Source organism: Camelus ferus, chromosome 14, assembly GCF_009834535.1.
Source record: "Camelus ferus isolate YT-003-E chromosome 14, BCGSAC_Cfer_1.0, whole genome shotgun sequence".
Taxonomy (NCBI): Eukaryota; Metazoa; Chordata; class Mammalia; order Artiodactyla; family Camelidae; genus Camelus; species Camelus ferus.
In genome coordinates, this window is record NC_045709.1 from 9759825 (window position 1) to 9782075 (window position 22251).

General features: G+C 39.6%; 1 long non-coding RNA gene across 1 annotated transcript; it reads right to left on the reverse strand.

Moving 5' to 3' along the window:
- Positions 1 to 1110: 1110 nt before the first annotated feature.
- Positions 1111 to 21115, reverse strand: LOC116668484. The gene is made up of 3 exons (XR_004325589.1): positions 20785 to 21115; positions 18271 to 18377; positions 1111 to 1422 (listed from the first exon to the last, which is right to left on the reverse strand). It is a non-coding gene; the product is annotated as an uncharacterized LOC116668484 (long non-coding RNA).
- Positions 21116 to 22251: the final 1136 nt, after the last annotated feature.

Sequence of the window (22251 nt, forward strand, 5' to 3'; positions counted from 1 at the left end):
TTGTCGGTACCAGGCGGCACCCCAGGTGCTGAGCTGACCACAATAGGGTGAGTTGAAAAAGCTACTTGGTTTGTTCAAGCAGGAAAGACTCAGATTCAACCAACATTTACTGTGCACTGTGTTCCCATCTCTGTACTGGGTGTTTTTTGCTTACGTTGTCTCTTTTCAACTTCTCAGGTACCCTGTGAGGGAGAGTTTATCCTCTGTCTTTCATATAAGGTAACTGACGCACCCTACGAGAAGGTATTTGCACACAGCTGAAACGTGGCTACGTTGGGATTTGTATTAATTTGCTAGGGCTGCCAAAATAGAGTATCCAAAACTGGGTGGCTTAAACACCATAAATTTGTTGTTTCACAATTCTGGAGGCTAGAAGTCTCAAATAAGGTGCTGGTGGCGTTGGTGCCTCCTGAGAGGGCTGCGAGGGAGGGATCTATTCCAGGTCTTTCTCCTTGATTTGCAGATGGCTGTCCTCATGTTCACTCACTGTTCTCTCAGTATGCATGTCTGTCTCCAAATTTCCTACCCTGGTGACCTCATTTTAAGTTGATTACCTCTGCAAAGACCCTATCTCCAGATAAAGTGACGTCTGGGGCATTGTGAGTTAGAATTTCAACATACGAATTTGGGGCGGCACAGTTCAACCCATAACGGGATTTAACCCAGGACTCTGATTCTAACCCTGGCACTTGCCCACCTAGTCAAGCATTGGTGTACACTGGATTTACCAGGAGAATTTTTTTTCGAAGTATGGATGTCTGGGTTATGATTTAATTGGCACAGTGTGTGTTTGGACGTTAGGATTTTAAAAACCTCCCCAGGTGGTTCTAGGAGCAACCCAGGTTAAAACCACTGGCTTAGAACACCTTTCTACCACCATTTCCAGACTTCACCTCAAGGAAGGCAGCCCCGTCTCCTTGCTTCGTGGCCAGGGAAAGGAGGCCAGATTTGTCTGTAGTATCTCAACCTTGGCCCTATTTCTGTTCCCCTGTTTTTATGCTTTAAGTACATTTGTTCTTCGCATCTGTCAGAATCAGGGTCTGGCACAGTGCCTGACCTACAGGAGGCCTTCATAAATGTCTGAAGAGGTAGAGGAGGGAAAAGAACCACAGAAGAAAAGAAATGCAGAGGGATGGAATTGGGGAATTCTTGAAAATGAGATATTTTTGGACAAAGGAGGTTTCCTGACACCCACTGACAGAGAATGTTAGCACAAACCATGCGCAGTGGTGGGTAATCTGCCAGGGACCTGCCTCCCAGTGATACCAAACGAGAGCATCAAGTCAGATTCACAACTTTAGATTCCATAATTGTGCTTGAAATGAGGGCTAATTAACCCTGGGTAACGGCTTCCCCTTCTCCTCCAAATCCCCAGGGCTGGCAAATCACAGTCCAAGAGTCTCCTCCTCATGCTGAAGATCCCTGGAAGACAGAGAGTGAAGTCCTGACTCCATTGTTTTGTGAGGTGGGGAGTGAAGGACCCTGGTTTTCTTGTGCCCTGGCTTCTGTCCACCTCTTGGGCCTAATCCACCCTCTGCGTTAATTGGGGCTGCCTGGGAATGACCTAATTAGGACTGGCCTTCCTCTCTATGCATTACCAGGTGGAGGAGCCTAATCTTTTCAGGGGAAAATGAATTTACCCGTCAACATAATGAGAGATTTGGGAAGCACACCTACCTGGAGTTAAAAATAACAAATTACAGAATCCAAGTATACATATGAAAACAAATGAATCAATAATTTAATTTTGGCCTAATAAACATACGAAAAGAAATATATGACAATATAAACCAAAAAGAAGAAGACAAAATAAGAAATGTTAGGTGTGAAAAATGTAATAGCTGAAAAGGACACTTCAGATGGATATGACAGAATGGATAGATCTGCAGAACAAATTAGCAACTTGGGGGACCTGGTGGAGGAAATCTTTCAGAAGGAAGAAGGAAAAGGACACAGACATTGGAAATAGAAAGAAAAAGCTAGGTTATTTGGAAGACAGAAGTAGACGTACTACCACGTGGTTAATAAGAGTCCTAGAAAGAGAGGAAAAATAAAAATGAAGAGGAAGAAATGTTTGAGGAAAAATTGAGATAATTTTCTATAATTATAAAAATATGACAGATCAAAGAGATAACAGTGGAGAAATAAGGGAAAAAATCCACACCAAGGCATTTTATAGTAAAAACAAGAATTTTAAAGAAGTATAAAAAATTTTAAAAGAAAGAGATCACAAAAAGAGGACCGAAGTCAGGTTGACATCAGATTTTTCAATAGCAACAATTAAGTCAAGAAAATAGTGGAGTGGTAGTTTCAAAATATTGAAGGAACAGAAGTCAGAACCAGCCTCTATCTTTATGTCCAGTCTGCCACTCAAAAGCAAGGGCATGATAAAAAAAATATTCTCCAACACAATAGTCTCCAGAAAATTTATCACACGAAGACAACACTGGAAACTGTTTTGAAAGAAGGGCTTAAACAAGGGGAGAGCAAATCTAGTAGATACTACAAGAGATACGCAAAGTAAAGTTCATCAAGTACACTCGTGAAATTTGTTGGACTTAAAAGAATAGCTATGACTAAAGGGAAAAACAAACATATCCCCAATAAGCCGGCATTAAAATGTAGATAGTAACATGAGGTGAGCATGGGGAGTAGAGATAACATGAGTGTATAGTAAAGACTCACTCTTATTAGGGGAATATATAGCTATTAATTTAAAGAAAGGATTAACAATAAATACAGAAAAAGTGGGTCAGACTGAAATAAAATATTAAGGTCGCTGAAACAGGTCCTAACATATAAATAATTGCAGTAAGATATATATAAACTAAATTAATCAGTTAAAGAAAAAGATTGACAAGTTGGATTTTTTAAAAATCCAGGTATGTGCTGTTAACAAGAGACGAACATAAAGCATAAGGAAAATGCAAAGGCTGCACGTAAATGAATGGAAAAAGATACATCAGTAAAATACTCATCAAAATAAAACTGGTTTATCTACAGTAATACTAGATAAAATACTAACCTAAATATAACCTAAAGACAACAACATTAAGATGCATAGTGTGCATACATGTAATAAACAAAAGAATGCAAAATTCATGAAACAAAAATGATGGAATGACAGACAGAAATGCATAAATTCACCACTGTAATGGACAATTTCAACAATCTTCTCTTGACTTCTGATAGGTTGAAAAGACATCCCCTTCTTCCCCAAATATATTTAAAATTCTTTGTAGAAAATACAGGTAGACACAGTTTAGACCTTGGGGCAGGGAAAGATAATGTAAAGAAGACATAAAAATGTTGACTATAGAAGAAAAGTGATAAATATTACTATATAAAGTTAAGAACTTTTGTTCATCAAAGTTACCTTAGAGAAAGTGAAAAGTTATACAGAAGATATTCCAAATACATGAAACTGGCAAAGGATTGTTATCAATATATAAAGAACTCCTACAGATAAGTAAAAGGAAAAAAAAGCATAAGAAGCCAATAGAAAAAAAATAACTTTTTACAGAAGCAGAAACACAAAGCCAATAAATATATGGAGAAATATTTAACATAATTATTAACCAGGAAGTGTAAATCCAGACTGCTATGACATACAATCTTACACTCATTCCGTTAGTAAAAACTTAAATAGCCTGATAATACCAAGTTTTATCCCATGCTGGTGGGAGTGTACATTTTTGTAACTACTTTGGGAAATGGCTTGGCATTTTCTCCTAAATTTGGACATTTATGTACTGCTTGAATTGTGTCCCTCCAAAGGTATGTTGAAGTCCTAACTCCTGAAACCTTATCTGGACTTTGCAGATGTAATTTGCTAAGCTGTCATCATATTGGAGTAGGAGGGACCTTAAGTCCAAAATGACTGATGTTCTTGTAAGAAAAGAAGAGATAGAGGAAGAAACACTTGGAGGAGAAGGCCATGTGAAGACAGAGATAGAGATTGGACACATTTTTGTATTTCTACAGGGAAGAATACATTTTTGTTGTTTTGAGTGATGTAATTTGTCAAGGTCTTAGTTTTTGCTTTAGATGGTGAATTCATGGGTGCTTACCCATACCTATATCTATATCAGTATAATCATATCTACTGGAAGAGGACACCTAAGGACCACTGAGGAAAGTATGTCCTAACAGGATTATGATTAATCCTAATCTATATCTGTATCTGAGGCTACACTCCCCAAAACAGTTAGGTTTGTCCAGACTGGTTCATTATTCTACAAATGGGTACTTCTAACTCACTTCGATTTTCACAAAGGTCTGGAAGTTGGAACAATTTTTCCAAGCCAACTCTATGACTAGCGGTGTGGTTAACCAATCTAGATCAAACACGTGGGTCTGGCTTGCACAGGAGTTAGTGTGCCAACTCAGTTAGAAAGCACCATTGATTAAAATAAAGATATCCAGAGACTGAAAACTCACTGAGTTCAAATGCAATCAACTCTGTAGATGGGAAAAAGAAAAAAAGAAGGGCATAAAAGTGGCTGGGACCCTCTTAGAGACGTAGAGGTAACAAATAGCTTTGACAGGAAGTTACAGACAAAAACATGAAACCACAACTCTGAGGAAAGAAGTATTAATCAGGGAGTACTGAGGGGATAAGGACCGAAATCTCAGGTGGAAGAGAACGGGAAGATGGAATCTTCACTGCCCGTGGGTCAGAATGTAATGTTTCATGTGTGTCCTCGGCAAATATTCCTACCATCTGCTTTTGAAATGATGGAGTTGCCTTTCAGTTTTAAACACCATATATGTCAGGCACCTCAAGGACCCCATATTCTGTAGGCAAAAGTGAAGAGAGAGTTGAGAGAGCACAAATCTGTTTCATTTAACTGTATGAAAGAGTTTTCTTTTCTCCTTTCAAGGCCTGGCTGGTGCGTGGCTTCGGAGCAGTACTCACGCAGGGATCTGGGAGGCTTCAGGGAAACCCACACCCAGAGGGGAGTTTGCCAGTTGAGGAGCACTGAACTGCCAAGGTGTGAATCTGCAAAAGTTGACAGCTTTAGTGATACGGTGCTGGCCTTGAGATTCAGTGCACCATGACTTTTATTTTATGGTAAGGAAAAGGATATGAGAAAAGAGAAGGGTAGTATAAGTATGTTTTTCAGATTTCTTCCCTCTTCTCCCCTATGAATAAAAGGGCAAACATATTACTGAGCAAATGTTCTTTAGAAAAATTTGATTTATTCTCATGCTTAGAAATTTTGCTACAGGGATAGTCATCGCCACTGTTTACATGAGACATTCCTACTCTGAAATCTAAACGCTGAAGTATTTACTATGCTTAGATAACTTACATATTTTCCCTTGTGAGTACAGCCTGCTCAGGTTCATACATACCACTGTGTAATTCCCCAAGCACTGTTCCCAGTTTAAAGCAAGATGTTGGATGCATTTGTGGAAATTGATGTGAAAGGTCTTTGCTCTTTAAAATACTTGCTAACCAGGCCACTTAAAAACATGCCTTTGAATTTGAAACTGAATTGGAACTGAATTTGGCTTTGGTCAGTAAAGTCTCCAGGAAAGTTTATCAAATTGGAAAAAGAGAAATCAGCTTCTTTTTCTAGAATTTGAATGGAGAGACCCAATACAGAGGATGGAAAATCTGTCATGATGGTGGCAGAATCTTAAATTTAAAAGAGAGAGAGAGAGAGAGAGAGAGAGAGAGAGAGAGAGAGAGAGAGAGAGATACAAATGAATGCATCTGAGGAATCCAGAAATATCCCTAGTTTCTGGCCCTCCTGAGGCTTTGATTCATGAAATACCCTAATATATTTCTGTAACTTTCTGCCACACTCTAAAATGTTTACAATATCTAAATAGCCCAGATAATAAGGAAAAAATTCAGTTGTGAACAGAGCCCAGAAGATGGTACAAAACATTTCTTTGCTGTTCTTAACACATCATTGTTCAGTCCTAATCCCCAACTACATTCCATGACAAGGCCCAGAACACATCTCCCTCACTAAAGCACTGAGAATTGCATGAGTGGAGCCCTCGCAAGCTCTCTCAATGGAGAGCTCTGTGGTTCCTCTCCTTGGTAAGCCATGTGGAAGATACCATCATTGACATGGTCTCTCCAATTCCAGTGGGGGTGATGGGATCTCAGAGGAGCAGAGGCAGTGGCAGCTCTTAATCACCAAAGACAAAGTGGATGCATCTACTGTCAGGGGTTATCAGAATGCCTTGGCCTGCAGAGATCTTTGATGGCTTAATTTATCCTGCTGTTCCTGCGAATGAAATAGGTAGGCAGTCTACTGGAGTATTGCTTGAGCTATATGAGAGGGGAAAACTCTAAGTAGGGTAGCCAAATTGCCAGCCTTGAGTGACCACTGTGGACAGTCATGGCCTCTTATCCAGTTTCCAGGTGTAAGTCAAGTTACAGACCAGAGCTCCTTGATTAAAGAGGAAGCAGGCACCTCTCGAGGAAGAACCCTGCTCTCTCCCACATAACCAGACACAGGGTCCAGAATCTCCCGGAACACAGGGCCCAGAATCAAGGGGTGGAACTGGGGGTGAGTCTTCTTACTATCATACCCAGTAACTCACTCACAGTTAATTTTTGCTTCTCATCCTAATAATCTTGAGTTCTGCTGGTCGGGAGGTCTTAGTCCCCAAAGAGGAAATCTCACCACCAGGGGAAACAACAATGGTTTAATTAAATCGGAAGGTGAGACTTCCACCGGGTCGTTTTGGGCTCCTTATGCCACTGAACCAACAAGCAGAAAAAGGGTTACTCTAATGGCTGAAGTGACTGATCTTAATTAGTACTAAGGGGAAACCAAGTCACTGCTACATAATGGGGACAAGGAGGACTGTGTCTGGAACACAGGGGATCTTGTAGGGTGTCTTTAGCATTAATGTTAAGAGTTAATGGAAATCACAGAAACAAACAAACACAAGGTAATTGACTGCTTGATTCTTTGGGGAATGAAGTTTTGGATTATTTCACCAGAACCCCCACCAGCGGAGGAGCTGACGGAGGGAAATTCATAATGGGCAATGAAAGAAAGAAGCTGTAGATATCAATGATGGCCTCACGGCCAGTTACAGAAGTGAAGACTGTATGGCTTCACATATTTTCTCTTTGCGTGTTCTATGTAAGTTTCTATTTTTATATGCTAACCATTTTCATCTTTATCTTTCTTCTCATTTTTATTTTATATATAAGTGGTTGGAAGTTACATTTATAACCTAGTCTTTAGGATAACCGAACAGTAAATGGAATTGGGACAACATTTGAAGCTTAGTTAATATAATCAGTGGTGGATATAGTGACTGCTTGGACCTTGCTTCTCATCATTTGGGGGATGGGTGAGAACTTCTTCACTTGTAAGGATACCTGCATCTTGTTACATAGAAATAGGAAGCTGCTTTGCTATTTTACAGAAGTTGTAATGTGTCTGGAAGGATGCAGATGGATGCTAAATAACCAAAGGAGTGGGCTGTGTAAGTTATCAATTTTTTGCCTCTCAGCTCCCAATCCATACTTCATGGCCAGCTCTAAAATCATGGAGCTGAATCTTGTAAACATTTCTCATTTGCCTGCTGACATGATGCTAAGTGTTGTCAGTTGAGGGTACTGTAGGGGACACTGGAGGAGGGAGGAGTCATGCTACCTGGTTCCAATGTGCTTCTCTCATTAGGCTCCTGCAGCAAAGGTGGCTTCTGTCAGGCTGGGCTCCTGCAGGATACAGGGGCCAGAAGCCCCCAGTTGTCAGTGCCATATGGCATGTACAACCCTGTGGGCAGCCTCCTCTGATCCCACCTTGGGCAGCTTCACAGTATAATGATGACAACATGGTATCTGCCTGTGAATAGCTTTCCTTAGCATCCCAGAGAGCAGCTTTGGGCAAGTTACAAGGCATGGTGCCTTCCTGTGCAAGGCTTACCCTAGCACCCCAAATGGCTTGTATTCAGTGAGTCTCACTAGCACAGCACCCCAGCAAACTGCTCTGTCATCCTGACAGCCACGGCCACACCTGCGTGGTGTGGATCTCAACCTTGGAGAATGGGCTTCATCTTTGGTAACCTTAAGCCCCAGGGTTAGCAACTAGTTCCTATTTCTGCTACTTCTACAGTCTTTAGAGGTTCTTTTACCTCTTACAAGTCAATCTTCTGTTCCTCCAATCCCTTATTATAGTTAATAATTATTTATATTAAACTTTCCATGTTAAAGTTACTGTGTGGTTTCAGTCTACTCATTGGACCCTGACTGATGCATAGAAAAAAATGAAAAAATGAACACTGACCTTATTATGGGTTGAACTGTGACCAAAGATATGTTGAAGTCTTAACCTCCAGTATCTCAGAATGTGACCTTATTTGGAAACAGGGTCATTGAAGAAGTAGTTAAGATAAGGTCATACAAGAGTAGATGGCCCCTAATCCAATATAACTGGTGGTGTTCTTATAAGAAGATGGCCATGTGGAGACACAGACATGGGGAGAATGTGTGATGATGAGGGCAGAGATCAGAGTAAAGTGTCTAAAAGCCAAGAAACAGCAAGAATGGTCAGAAACCACCAGAAGGTGGAAGAGGCAAGAAAGGATTCTTCCTTGGAGCCTTTGGAAAGAGAACGGCCCGGCTGGCACCTTGATCTTGGGCTTCCAGCCTCGAGAACTGTGAAACAATGACTTTCTGTTGTTCTAGGCCACCCAGTTTGCCTTCCTTTGTTATGGAAGCCCTAAGAAACTACTACAGACCTTTAGCTTAAACCATATACAAATGGATCACAGATCTAAATATAAAACCTAAAATCATGAAACGCCTAGAAGAAAATACAGAAGAAAATCTTTGTGACCCTGGAATAGGCAAAGTTTTCTTAGCTAGAACACAAAAGAAGCCATTAAAGAAATGGCTGATTAATTGGACTTTATCAAAATTTAAAGCAGTAAAGAAAAGTCATATGAAAATGCAAACCACATTTATCAGGCAAAAGATTTATACACAGAATATATAAAGTACTCTTACAACACAGTAATAAGAAGACAAACAATCCGATTAAGAAAGGGTCAAAAGATTTGAACAGAAATCTTAGAAAAAAAAAGCACACGAATGGCTACTGAATATTATTTGTCATCCAGGAACTATAAGTTAAAATCTCAGTGAAACACTACGACATACCCACTAGAATGGCTGAAATTAAAAAGACTGACTATAGCAAGTGTGCGTTAGAATATAAAGCAGCTACAATGCTCATACGCTGCCATAGGGGATAGAAAATAGTGCAATCACTTTAGAAAACAATTTGGTGGTTTCTTAAACATTTAAATACACACATCCTTATAAAGCAGCCATTCCGTTTCTAGTTTGTACCTAAGACAAAAAGTCTTTGTACACACAGACTTGTTAGTAAATGACCATGGAACCCTTATTTGTAATGGCCCCAACCTGAAAACAACCTAAATGTCCAACAGCAAGGGAATGGATAAACAAATTGTGGTATGTCCAAGCAGTGGATCGGTACTCAGTGGGGGAAAAATGGAGAGGCACTACTGAATACGGATGAATCTCAAAAGAATTATGCTGAATGAAGGAAGCCAAGAATAAAAACATACTACATTATTCCACTTATATAAAATTCTAGAAAATACAAACTAATTATATAGAAGGAAAGCAGGTTGTCCAGGGACAGGCTGAAGGGAGGTATGAAAGGGAGGCTGAAAGAGGCATAAGAAAGAGGCATGAGAAAACTTTTGAGGGCAAAAGAGATGTTCAGCATTTTGTTTGTGGTGATGATTTCATGATGCGTATCCGACTTATCAAATGGTACTTTAAATGCATACAGTTTATTATAAGAAAAATTATGCCTCAATAAAATTGTAAAAATGGGACAGGGGAAGCAACACATGTTGGCCTGGGTCAACAGCCTGTACCATGTCTCTCCTTCTCATTTTCCAGAAGTATGTTGAGTTCATAGATTCTGCCCTCGGTGGTAGCCTCTACAGGGACACTGGGGAGGACCCTGCACGCCTTTTGCCTTAGCAGCTCGTATCCTGTTGGCGGTGCTGGTGTGTGGAATTGCACCATCACAGCCTCCTTTTTGCCCAGCTTGGAGTTTCCTGGCAACACAGCTCTCTTTAAACCCTGCTTGACCACCTTTCAATTTCATTTTCATTTCATTTTCAATTTCATTCCATCTTTCAAATTCATTTCATTCTGAGCTACTTCAATAGCTAGGAATACTAGCAATCTTGCTGAGCCATGAGTGACAACAGGGACCCAACTTCTGCTTTTTCTCTCTCGGAAAGCTCTAGTTTTGTCAGTTTAGGTCATTTGCTATAGTTGGCACTTCAGACTAGATGGTAGGGAGGCTGAGGCTGCTAACATGCCAAGACAGGCAGTGGTGTCTCAAATCGGGGGAAGGGGGCTACTTTCATTAAATAGAGGGTTCAGTGTACAGGGAAGGGACCAGGCTTCCCCCTCCCAGGCTCCTCCCAGATGTCCTCTCCCCTGGTCAGTGCACTGCTTTTAGGAAGGGGTAGTGTGACGAAGATTTTTAAATATTTGTTTAAGATGCTCAAAGAGAAAAATTAAAGCACAATAGGTATTACAAGTAAATGAGAAAAATGGCTTATTCAGTCCTTAGTTTTTCTTATGTGACACAACTGCATGTGCTCACTAGTAGAAAAGCACCCCCAGGTTGCAAGTCTTCCCTACCTGCCAGCAGACTACTGATTTGTGTGAATGGCTATCCAGAATCCGTCAGGTTACCTATATAAGGCATTTATAAGGTGCTGTCAGTTTGGAAGTGGACTGAATTTAATTTACTTTTACTTTGTTGTCATTAATATTGCTCCTTATCTCATTTGCCCTGTCCCTAATGTTGAAAAAGAAAGTCACATTGCCACTGATAACCAAGATGCTAAATCATGATTACAACTGACTAATAACAAGATGATCTTTTTAAGAAAACAAGATTGTCTTTTTCCAAAGAGCATGCACGTATTTGGAACTGATATGAGAAATTCATCTGTACTCAAATGATATCACACAACAAACCCAGATACCTACAGATCCCATCTTCATTTCCCTGTGATTTTTACCTATGCTAACAACTTTTGTAGATTGGCTGTTTCCATACTTTGTTTTGCTGTAATGCACTTTGTAGATGCTGTGAAACATCATTTTGACTAAATCACTTGAGACTTAAATCTTTAATAAAAAGCATCAATATTCAGTAAGGTCAATCTTTTGAGTTTCTGTGACTTGGCTAGGAGCCCTTAACACTAGGGGTTAATATTAGTTTTCCCTGGGGCCTTCCACTAGGGCATTACTGTGTAATGACATGTCACATAAACTTCAAGATATATTTTGGACATTTTGTTGTTTGGTCTTTGTTTTATTGCACAGTGTGAAATCTGTATCAAGTTTGGTTAACCTGTATAGAGATGGTTTATGTTGATTACAGTGTATTTAGGATTGCCTGTGCTACCTAAGTTTCTTACTGATGTGTGTGCTGGTAGGAACACATAATTTTGTATGTTTCATGTATTGAGTTGTTGCCTTTTTATTTTATAAATACTTATAACAAACAGAATTCAAATGTTTTTTGCTTCTGTGAAGATTAATTTGGAAAGGTTTTTAATGACATTCCACCAATTTCAGATTTGCCTGCGACTGACTTTAATATGCTGTTGTCCATGTTCCAAAAAAGAAAAAAGAATATGAAATTATGAAAGATAAGTAGGCAGAAATTAAACAAGAACAAGTGAGTATGAAAAACAATGAATGGGAAATTAAGAATAGAGGCCTTGTGTGTAGACAGCTCTTTGAAGAAGTTTTACTATGAAGAGGAACAGAGAAATGAGGAATTAGCTAGAAAGAAATATGAATATTTTAAAAGACAAGAGATGCTGGTGTTTTTCTGCTGATGGAAATGAACACCCTGTGATTCAGCAATTCTACTCTTAGGTATAAAATCAATGAAAGGATTGCACATGTGCACCAAAAGGCATGCACAAAAATGTCATAGCAGCATTTTTGTATAGCTCTAACTGGAAACAATCCAAATGTCCGTCAACAGCAGAATGATTAAATACATTGTGAGACAGTAGGAAAAAAACTATCCAGAGACTGGACTGTCATGCTGGCTTGGTCAGATCTTTCATCTGCTAGAAAATTTTACTACCAAGGACATTCCTTCACCCTTTCAATTTAGTAAGTTCATTTATTCATTCGTTCAGTTATTTAGTTCATTCAATAAGTAGTTGTGAAGCTTCTGGGCTCTTCATCTACGCAGGCTTTTCCAAGTCCTGGGAAGGACTCTTGCAACATACTCCTATGGTTGTGTGTTTTTGTAAAATTTATAAAAATAAGACATTTTAACCACAACTGGTTAACAGCAGCTGTTGTCTGTTTCACTTCAACTTCTCCTCTGTGTCACTTCACCTGTGCTGGGTATGCTGGAGTAGCCACAGGTCCTTGGGCTCTGGCTCAGGGGCAGTTGAGCTGGGGGATCTATTTAGTGACGGTTTCTTGGGAGGTAGCTGTGGGGGTCACGGTCATTTCACATATAGTTAAGTTACTACGAGCTGCCCAGACATGCGCATGGCTCCAGGCTCTCTCCAGCCATCCACTCTTTGGACTTCTCTGATACTGTGACACGAAGAGACAGGGCCAGAGGTCATATTGCTTCACGAACGTGTCCTGCTGTGCCTGGCACCAGAAATATGTGGGTACTGGAAGAGAAGCAAGGCTTGAACTACAGAGCCAGAAGCTAATCTGTGGAACATTCTGATCATCAAAGATGAAAACTGTGGGCAGAGAATTTAGTTCTGATGACTGGAAGGTTCTTTCCCGTGAGGAATATGCTTGATCATGCCCTGAGATCTTACGGGTCATAGGGGAAGAAACTCGATATAGGTTCTCCTCAATTGCATAACCATCTTAAATATTTATAAGGCCTTACTAGCCATAATTTGTGAAGCTGAAAGAAGCTTTCCTAATTTATCAATAATAAAAAACAAATTTCAACCAATTAGGCCAGAGAATGTGCTGAATAATCTTTCTCTTTTCTTTACGAGATAATACAAAGATTGTCATCACATAAGCAGGTGATTAAAGAGTATGCAGCCAAAAAATGTAGAGAAAAGACTATTACAGAGGTGATTTAATTATCAATTGATTAAACATATCCTTATTTTTCTTAATTGCATAATGTTTGTAATATTTGTAAACTTAAAAAATTTTGTTTCTCATTCTTAATATTCACTTTGATGCCTAATGTTGTAGTTATTTGTAGTTTCATATTTTTCTGAATGAGGGTGCCCCAGACTGAATAAGCTTTAGGCTTCATAAAGCTAGATCTGTCCCTGTTTCACCCCAAGAGTGAAAGAGAATCACTGTACAGCCAAGCAAGACAGTGACCTGATCAGGCCACAGCTGTTAAAGAAAATGCAGAAAGAACTGTAAGATCTAACAGTCTCACAGGCATCAATATTATTAATGGGTATTTGCTTATTCTTTGTTTCAAGATGCATCCTTCTTAAAACCATGCAGTGAAAGGATATGTGTGTTGCTTCAGTCTGCTGAGTGGTGGGTCTGGTCCCTTCTAACGTTTGTGTATTGCTACTACTGTTATCATGGAGTGCGTACTACGTGCCAAACACTCTGCTGAGCAGATGACACACAAAATCTCATTAACTCTTCACCACAATCCAGATAAGCATTAACTTCATTTTATAAAATTAATTCATTCAAACACGTTCATTGAGCACCCATATGTGCAAGGCAGGAGGAACAGACAAAATGGACATGATCCCAGGAATCTTGGAGGCAGACATTAAGCACTAGATGATGAAATGTGCAGGAACAAGGAAATCTGACTCGTCTGAGGAGCTAGGGAAGGCACCCCCCGAGAGAGTGAGAAACTGAGACCCTGTCCAAGCAGCAGCCAGCCAGGCAAAGAGTGACAAGAGCCACCCAGGCAGAGTCATCAGCATGAGTGGAGGTAAGGACTGCAAGGCTCATTTTATTCATTCATTTGTTCAACCAGTATTTCATTCACAATATGTGCAACTATCACCACTATCCATTTCCAGAACTTTTTCATCTTTCCAAACAAATAATTCCTCATTCCTTTCTCCTCCTAGCCCCCAGTACTCTCTAGTCTGCTTTCTGCCTCTATGAATTTGCCTGTTTTGAGTACCTCAGATAAGTGGAACCATACAATAATTGTCCTTTTGAGTCTGGTTTATTTCATTTAGCATAATACCCTCAAGTTGTTCTAGCATGTGTCAGAATTTCATTACTTCTTAAGGTTGAGTAATATTCCACTGTATGTATATACCACATTTTGTTTATCTGCTCATGGGTTAATGGACATTTGGGTTGTTTCCACTTTTTGGCTATTGTGAGTAATGCTGCTGTGAACAGTGAGTCCTTGTTTTCAATGCTTTTGAATATACCTATACCTCGTAGTGGAATTACTGGATCATATGGTAATTCTACGTGATTTAACTTTCTGAGGAACTACCAAACTGTTTTCCAAAGTGGTTGAACAATTTTACATTCCCACAAACAACGCACAGAGTTCTAATTTCTACACATCCTGGCCAACACTTGCCATTTTCCAATTTTTTTGATAACAGCTGTCCTAATGAGTGTGAAGTAGAAATCCACAATTAACTGCCCTTTTCAGGTATAGATTAGTATCAGTGGGCATATGTGGCTCCATCTGAAGTCCTGTGTTACTTTCTGTTTGCATCTGCCTGAATTTTAGGGAAATCAGTGCTTTCATGGTGATAGAACTCTAAATAATGTTTTACTTAGAGCTTCTCAGTCTTGGCAGCACACTGAAATCACCTAGGGACCTTCATAAACTACAGACCCCAGGGGCCAAAGCTGGAACAATCTGAGCAATAAAATTAGTCAAGTAGCACTGGATTATAACCCAAAATATAAATAAATGTCCATGGGTCCATACTGATATAAATAGATGATTGAATAAATAGATAACTGGGGAGAATAGACAAATTGCCTATGCAGAAGAATTCCAAATAAATCATGTAGCTACTCTGTCCTCTCAGAGGTGGAGCATAACCCCCTACTCCTTAAAATGCATCCCTTCCCCTCTACAACCAAAAAAGAGGCACAACAACAAGGGGGCATCTTTGGATTTTGGAAGCAATATATTTCTCACGTGATGGTGTTATTCCAGCTCGCTGACTGACTGGCACAAAAAGCTGCTGGTTTTGACTGGGGAAGGCTCTGTAACAAGCCTGCACTGTCAGACAAGCGGTTCTGCTGCCAGGGCCACAGGGCCCAGCAGAGCTTAGAGTGTTGATGGCAAATAAAAATGCCGCTTGCTGAAATGTAGCACAGGCCTTTAGGATGTTGGAGCAAAGCTCCGCCATCCTCTGCAGACAACTACTCTCCTTGTGTGAAACAGCTCATAGCCTGCCCTTGGGCCTCCGTAGAGACTGAATGTGTACTGTGGGCCCCCAAATTACCCTGCAACCTGAGCTGCCCATCAAGAACTGGGTGTTATATGACCACCAAGATGTGAAGCTGAGTATGCACAGCAGCACTCCATCATCAAATACAAGTGGTATATGTGAGAGGAATATGCAGGCCTGAAGGCTCAGGTAAGTTACAGGAGGGAGGGGCCCCAATGCAGTATAAGGATAGGGGGTTAAGAGGCACAAACTATGTATAAAATAAGCTACAAGGATATATTGTACAACACAGGGGATATAGCCAGTATTTTGTAATAACTATAAATGGAGTATAACCTTTAAAAGTTGTGAATCTCTATATTGTATGCCAGTAACTTATATAATATGGTACATCAACTATACTTCAATAAAAATTTGAAAAAATAAAGTGTAAAGTTCAATGTCTCTTCAATGTCTATTTTAGTCTATTTACAGAGTCGTGCAACCATCACCACAGTTAATTTTAGAATTTTTGCATCCCACCAGAAAGAAACCCATACCCTTTAGCCATCACCCCCATGTCCATCCAATGTCCCCAGACAACCACTAATCTACCGTCTGTCTCTGTGGATTTGCCTATTCTGGACATTTCATGTAAAGAGAATCATACAAGATGTGGTCCCTGGTGACTGACCGACTTCTTTCACTTAGCATGTTTTCAAGGTTCAGCCATGTTGCAGCATCCATCTGGACTTCATTTCCTTTTACTGTCAAATAATAGTCCATGGTACAGGTATAACTACCACACTTAATTTATTCCCTTATCAGTTTATGGGCTGCTGTGGACTGAATGCTTGTGTTCCCCCAACATTCATATGTGGAAGACTAATCTCCAATGTGATGGTGTTAGGAGGTGAGGCCTTTGGGAGGTAATTAGGTTATGAAGGTGGGGCCCTCCTGATGGGATTAGTGCCTTTACAAGAAGAGACCCAAGAACTCTCAATCTTTCTCCACCCCGTGGGGATACAATGAGAAAAGGGCCATCTGCAAAGAGGCAGAGGCTCCTCACCAAAACCCAAACACACTGGCACCCTATCTTAGCCTTCCCAGCCTCAAGAACTATGAGAAATAAATTTCTCTTGTTGAAGCCATTCAGTCTATGGTAAAGGTAATTTGTAGTAGCAGTCCAAACTGACTAAGACCTTTGCGTTGTTTCCACTTTTTGGCTAATGTGAGTAATGCTGCTATGGACATTCATGTAAACTTTTGTGTGCACAAGTGTTTTTCATTTCTTTTGAATATGTACCTACAAGAGAAACTGCTGGGTCATATGTTAACTCTATGTTAACCTTCTGAGGGATTGCCATCTTTTTCCAAAGAAGTGCACCACTTCACATTCCCACCGGCAGTGTCTGAGGGCTCCACTTTCTCCGAATCTTTGTCAGCACTTGCTACAACATGTCTTTGTGATTACAGCCATCGTAGTGGGTGTGAAGTAGTATCTGGTTGTGGGTTTGATTTGCATTTCTCTGAGGGCTAATTATAACATTTTCTAATCAGAATAAAATAAGTGCTGTTTTAAAAAATATTAGTGACTGCTCTTCTTTCAGTAAGACATTATCAACGTCCCACTTTCCCTGACGTTCTGTGATTCTGCATTTCAAACTGTGTATCTGATCTTTTGAAGTCCTTGAGAATTTACTTGTGAAAATGTCTTCTACTCTCTTATTTTTTCTATAATGTCATTAACTTGTATGGAAATTTGTTTTTACTTGAGTTTATTACAGAAATGATTATCCTCAATCATGGGATTTCATTCTTTCCCTGCGAATGAATTCTCCCCCTTTCACATGTTAGAACAGCTGACAGCAGCACATTCACTTTCAGACCAACCTAACCTGCATGCCCAAGAGGACCACACTCAGAGAGGGGAGGACAGAGCTGTCCTGGTAGAAATGAGACACACCTCTGAACCCCCTGTGGACATGCTGAAGCCACTCCATCCAGACTGGCAGATTCCTAGGCATTGTGGTAAAATAACAATAATCCAAAAGCTATGTGATGTTGGCCATCTTCATTATTTCCTTTTCCTTCCTCAAACTGACATAGTGTTTCCAGACTACATAAATAATTGTCAGCCTTTTTGAGGTTAAGTCACTAAGGGTTTTGAGATATATCTGAGTCTGAAGAGCACTGAAATGAAGCTTATCTTCTAGCCTCGTTTTCAAGCTTTGTATCATATCACTTAGGATTAGAGTTACATTTGACTCCAAAATAAAAATGGCTCCTACAAGAGGGAAATTTATTTCTTCTAACGTATAGGTCTGGCAGTGAGCCGTTCAGAGCTGATATGGCAGCTCCATGGTGACAAGGACCAGGGAGACTTCTATTTTGTTGTTCTGCTGTACATAGCATGCATTCTGAAGATCACTTTGTGGTTCAAACTGGCTTCCGGGGCTCTAGCCATTGCCTTCTTCTTCTTCTAGCCACAAGAAGAAGAGAGCTAGGAAGAAGGCACACATCCCTCCTTTTAAGGGTACTTCCTGGGATTTATATGTACCACTTTTGCTTGCATCCTTTGGGCCAGAGGAACAGTGACACAGTCATATCTAGCTGTGAATGAGGCTGGGAAATATTGTCAGTATTCCCTATAGCCATGTGGTTGGCTAAAAATGGAATATTCTATTACTAAAGAAGAGTAAAACAGAGCAGATACCAGGAGGCGACCAGCAGTCTGACACTGCATCTAAGAACAATGAAATGCCATATAGTGAAGTAGTTAACAAGTGTGAGTTTGAATCCTCATTCTGCCTCCTCTTGGCCACATGAACTCAGTTTCTGTATCTATAAAATGGTGGCGATTGTACCTACCTTATAAGGTTGTTCTGAATGTGAAATGAGTGAATAGATGTAAAGTCTTACAACACTGCTGGGCGGATAGTTCATGATCAATTATTTTATCTTCTTTTGCGGTCCCTCTGAAATGCAGAAGCAAGTTATATTACTTATGCCTACAGCCAGCTTTCAATTATTTTCCTGAATAACCTGAATTCACTAGCGAGTATTTGCTAAAGTATTCCCTAGCACCCCATTCAGAAGAAAAAGAGTTCTTTGATTAGAGGCCTAGGTGATGTTGCACACTCTGTCTCCCTCTCTTGGTCACCAGCTGGTTCTCTGAAGTCCTACAGTAAATAGATGTAAAATTTCCTAAATTAGTTGGCCCTTTGAACCATTTTTGCATGATATCTAATAACATCCTGTAGAATTGGTGTTTTTTTGGACACACTTGGGGAAACTCTATGTTGACTAGAAGCAGATCACAGGAAAAGCTAAACTACAGATCAGCTCAAAGTCCCAAATTGCCAATTTTTAATGGCCATTAAAATAGATTTAAATACATTTGTATTAACAGATTAGATCCATTTTTACTCCAAGGCAAATCTATCAGACCTGAATCAGTAGTCATTTTAAAATAATCAATATGTAATGAAGAGTGAAGCAATTAAATAATTAAGGCAAAGGTCGAGTTTACTCAAGCAATTGTGCTTGTATTGAGCTCCTTTTGTGGGCATTAAAACTTTATTTTTCTCTTTTTTTTTATGTTATAAAGACTTCTGAATCATTGCTTCTCAAAAATTTAATTCTGCAGAAGGAATGAAAGAGTTCTTCAAATTAAATATTTTCTTTAGCAAACCCAATCCCCCAAAGGCATGTAAAATAAATCCCAATGGTTCTAATTTACTGTTACCATGACATATTTTCACTGGGATGCTAGAAAAAACAAGTCTGTCTATTTGCGCTAATGGAGAGCTGTCACATAGATAATCCAAAAGGTAGGTATTTATTTCATCATTTCTGGCACCTCTACAGGCACCAACCACCAAATAAGGGTAATCAACTGTGAATCTGTCTAATGGTGTATCCTGGCCTTTGTTCAGTCTTAGGTGGTTTTATGAGGATATGTTTTGTAGGGCTGCTAAACTATCTTTCAGATTGTCAACGTTAAAAAGATATGTTCTAAATTTCTAGCTTCTATCAAAAACCCTTTAGAAACCTTTAGAAATTGTTCATGGATTTATCTAATCTCATACGGGGCAGAATGAACTTTACACAGCACCTGACAGAGTAAGTGCTTATATTTATTTAATGAATATTGAATTACCTGGATTTTGCTGTCACCTCGGCCAAGACACCTAATCTCTCTTGGGCCACTTTCCCCATGTGGGAAGTGAGGATTCGGACAAATGGTCTCCAAGATGCCTTCTTGCTTAACAATTCAGTTTCAAAACTAAGTATCCCTATACCACCGCTGGGTGGAATAAACCTGTTCCTTACACAGCGTGAAAATAACATGGAACCATTTGCTTCAAAATATTCCTTTTTTTTTTTTTTTTTAGTTTCAAGGGTCATTGCCTTAATTACTAGAATTCTGGAATTTGATAGCAAGTCCAAGTTCACCCTACCTGTAATGCAATAAACAAACCAAACACAGGTCAGGAAGGACACGTTTTGTGTCTTGTTTCTTACAATGGTTGATAAGATTGTCTGCTTAATTTTGAAAACCCTTCCTCATAATAGCATTTTACATATGCATTTGATTGTGACCACACACTGGATTAGAACGTCAGAGATCTTTTTTCTGACCTTGAATAAGGAGACCACCATACTCATAGTTTTTACAGTTTATCCCCAAATATACAATCTCAGTTTCTTGTTCATCTCTCGTCACTTCTGTCTACTCATAGAACTGCGTGAAACCTCGTTCACCCTGTTGAACTAGCATTACATTCCTATAAGCGATAGTATCAATTCCCCCTTTCCAGAATTAATATAAATTTTAATGTCCTAAGTCCTAGTACAGATCTCTGGAGATTCTGCCTCTCCCATTCCTTGTTTTCAATTTAACTTGTTTGGAGACTTGGCAACAGTGTAAATGAATCGCAATCAGAGAGTTTTGAAAAGTATCTAGTTCAGTCGCTAACCAGGCAGGAACCATATTTACAAGATCTCTGGGATAGTCATCCAGCCTGTGTATTAATGATGTTTCCTTATTTCCTGTGTTCTTGATGCTTTACTGGGGCCTCACTGACGGGTTAGCGAAGTCCTAGAGACTGCAAACAATTCACCCCAGGGGCCTGCCTTTCATTTGCAAATCAACCAATTCAGAGCCCCCTCTTTCTCTATCTGGTTTTTACATCCCATGTCAATCAATATTCCCCTGTCTTACTCACTGCAGGACCAGGTACCAGACAATTTGAGACAACACCTAGATCCCAAAGCCTGATAAAATTATTTAAACTAGCGAAACCAAAGGAAACCACAATAAAGGCTCATGCCCATGCCTCCCATAGCTCCTTCTGCCTCCTGACCAACCCTGATGCTTACCCGTGGGTCCCTGTGTGGCATGGTGTGCCCTCTCCACTTGGAAACTGTAACAAATCATCTTTTTCAATGGCAGTAGTCTCCTGCTCACCATACCTGAACAATAACAAAACCTACATTTTAAAAACAACTGTTAAGACAATTTCAGGGACCAGAAGTTCATTTCTTGTGAGGCAGCAATTTCAGCAGGGAACTAAATAGGAAAGTTCTTTTCCATCTTAAACGGAAATCTGCTTCCCCGTACCGTCCAATAATTCTGCCTCCAAAGCAAAAGAGAATAAATCTACCCATTTTTTTTTTTAATCAAGCCATGAACCATCAGATATCTGAAACACATCTAGGATGGTCTTTCCTGAAATACATTTGTGAGAATCACACACCAACCTGTAGATTCTTTTGACTTCCAGTCTACTTTTTATATTGATTAGCATTTGGCTTCAATAGCCCAGTGGATTGAATTTTTTCCCCCAACGTTCCCAGTGTCCTCAAGGACCATTCACTCATGCATGCATGGGTTGGTCAAACAGATGCTCGGCAGCCTGGCAGCCTTCACTGGTCTATCACTGTCCTTGATTTCCAGTGCAGGGTCCCCTGGCACTGGTCTACTCCACGCGGGGCTTCACTAGCACTTACTTCCTTGGTCTGGGGATCCGGTTTGTAGTGGTGCCAGGCACGGCATCAGCTTAAATTTCTGAATCCTTTAAAATAAGTTGCCATGAAACACATTTTATCTTGTAATTAACTAAGTTGTGATTCTACTGCAGCCTTTTAGATTTCTAGGTATGAATGTAAAATCCATCATTCTCTAGTGTACAGGGCTTCCTCCAGAGTCACTCCTTCTTTCCTCTTACTGTTTAAAATTTTTTTTTTTCCCAAACAGTATGTTTATTGTAAAAAAATGTTTATCAGATATATTTGTTAATAGAAGAGCTAGTTCCCTGTAATCTTATTCCCAAGATAATTTTTGTTGTGTATTATATATTTTTTCCTATACATAAGGCTCTAGTTTTTTTTAAATGAATCATGTACATACAAATATTTAACAACTTTTTTTTTCATTTATCAATACATCTCGGGTATTGTAGAGCCAAACTTATGAATGAATTACAATTAACAGAGTTTCTCGAGGGCAGGGACTATTGTGTTTAAGTATTTATGAAACATAACATACAAATGATTTAATTTTTGAATCACTACGTTGTAATGATTCCTATGGAACTACAGATTACACATTTCTGCCAATACTGGGACAATTTTTCCTTTAAATTTCCATAGAACCCTTGAATAGTGGGTGATTAATTTATATCACTTATTTTAACATTGTGTTTATACCCATTATTTCAATAATTTGGTCCCAGTTATTTTAAAAGAGTAGGTAGAAAGGGAGTATCATATCCTATTTGGTAAATGGAAGATTGATAGTTAATTGATTCTATTACGTTTCTACTCATTCACATGAACAGCTCAGTT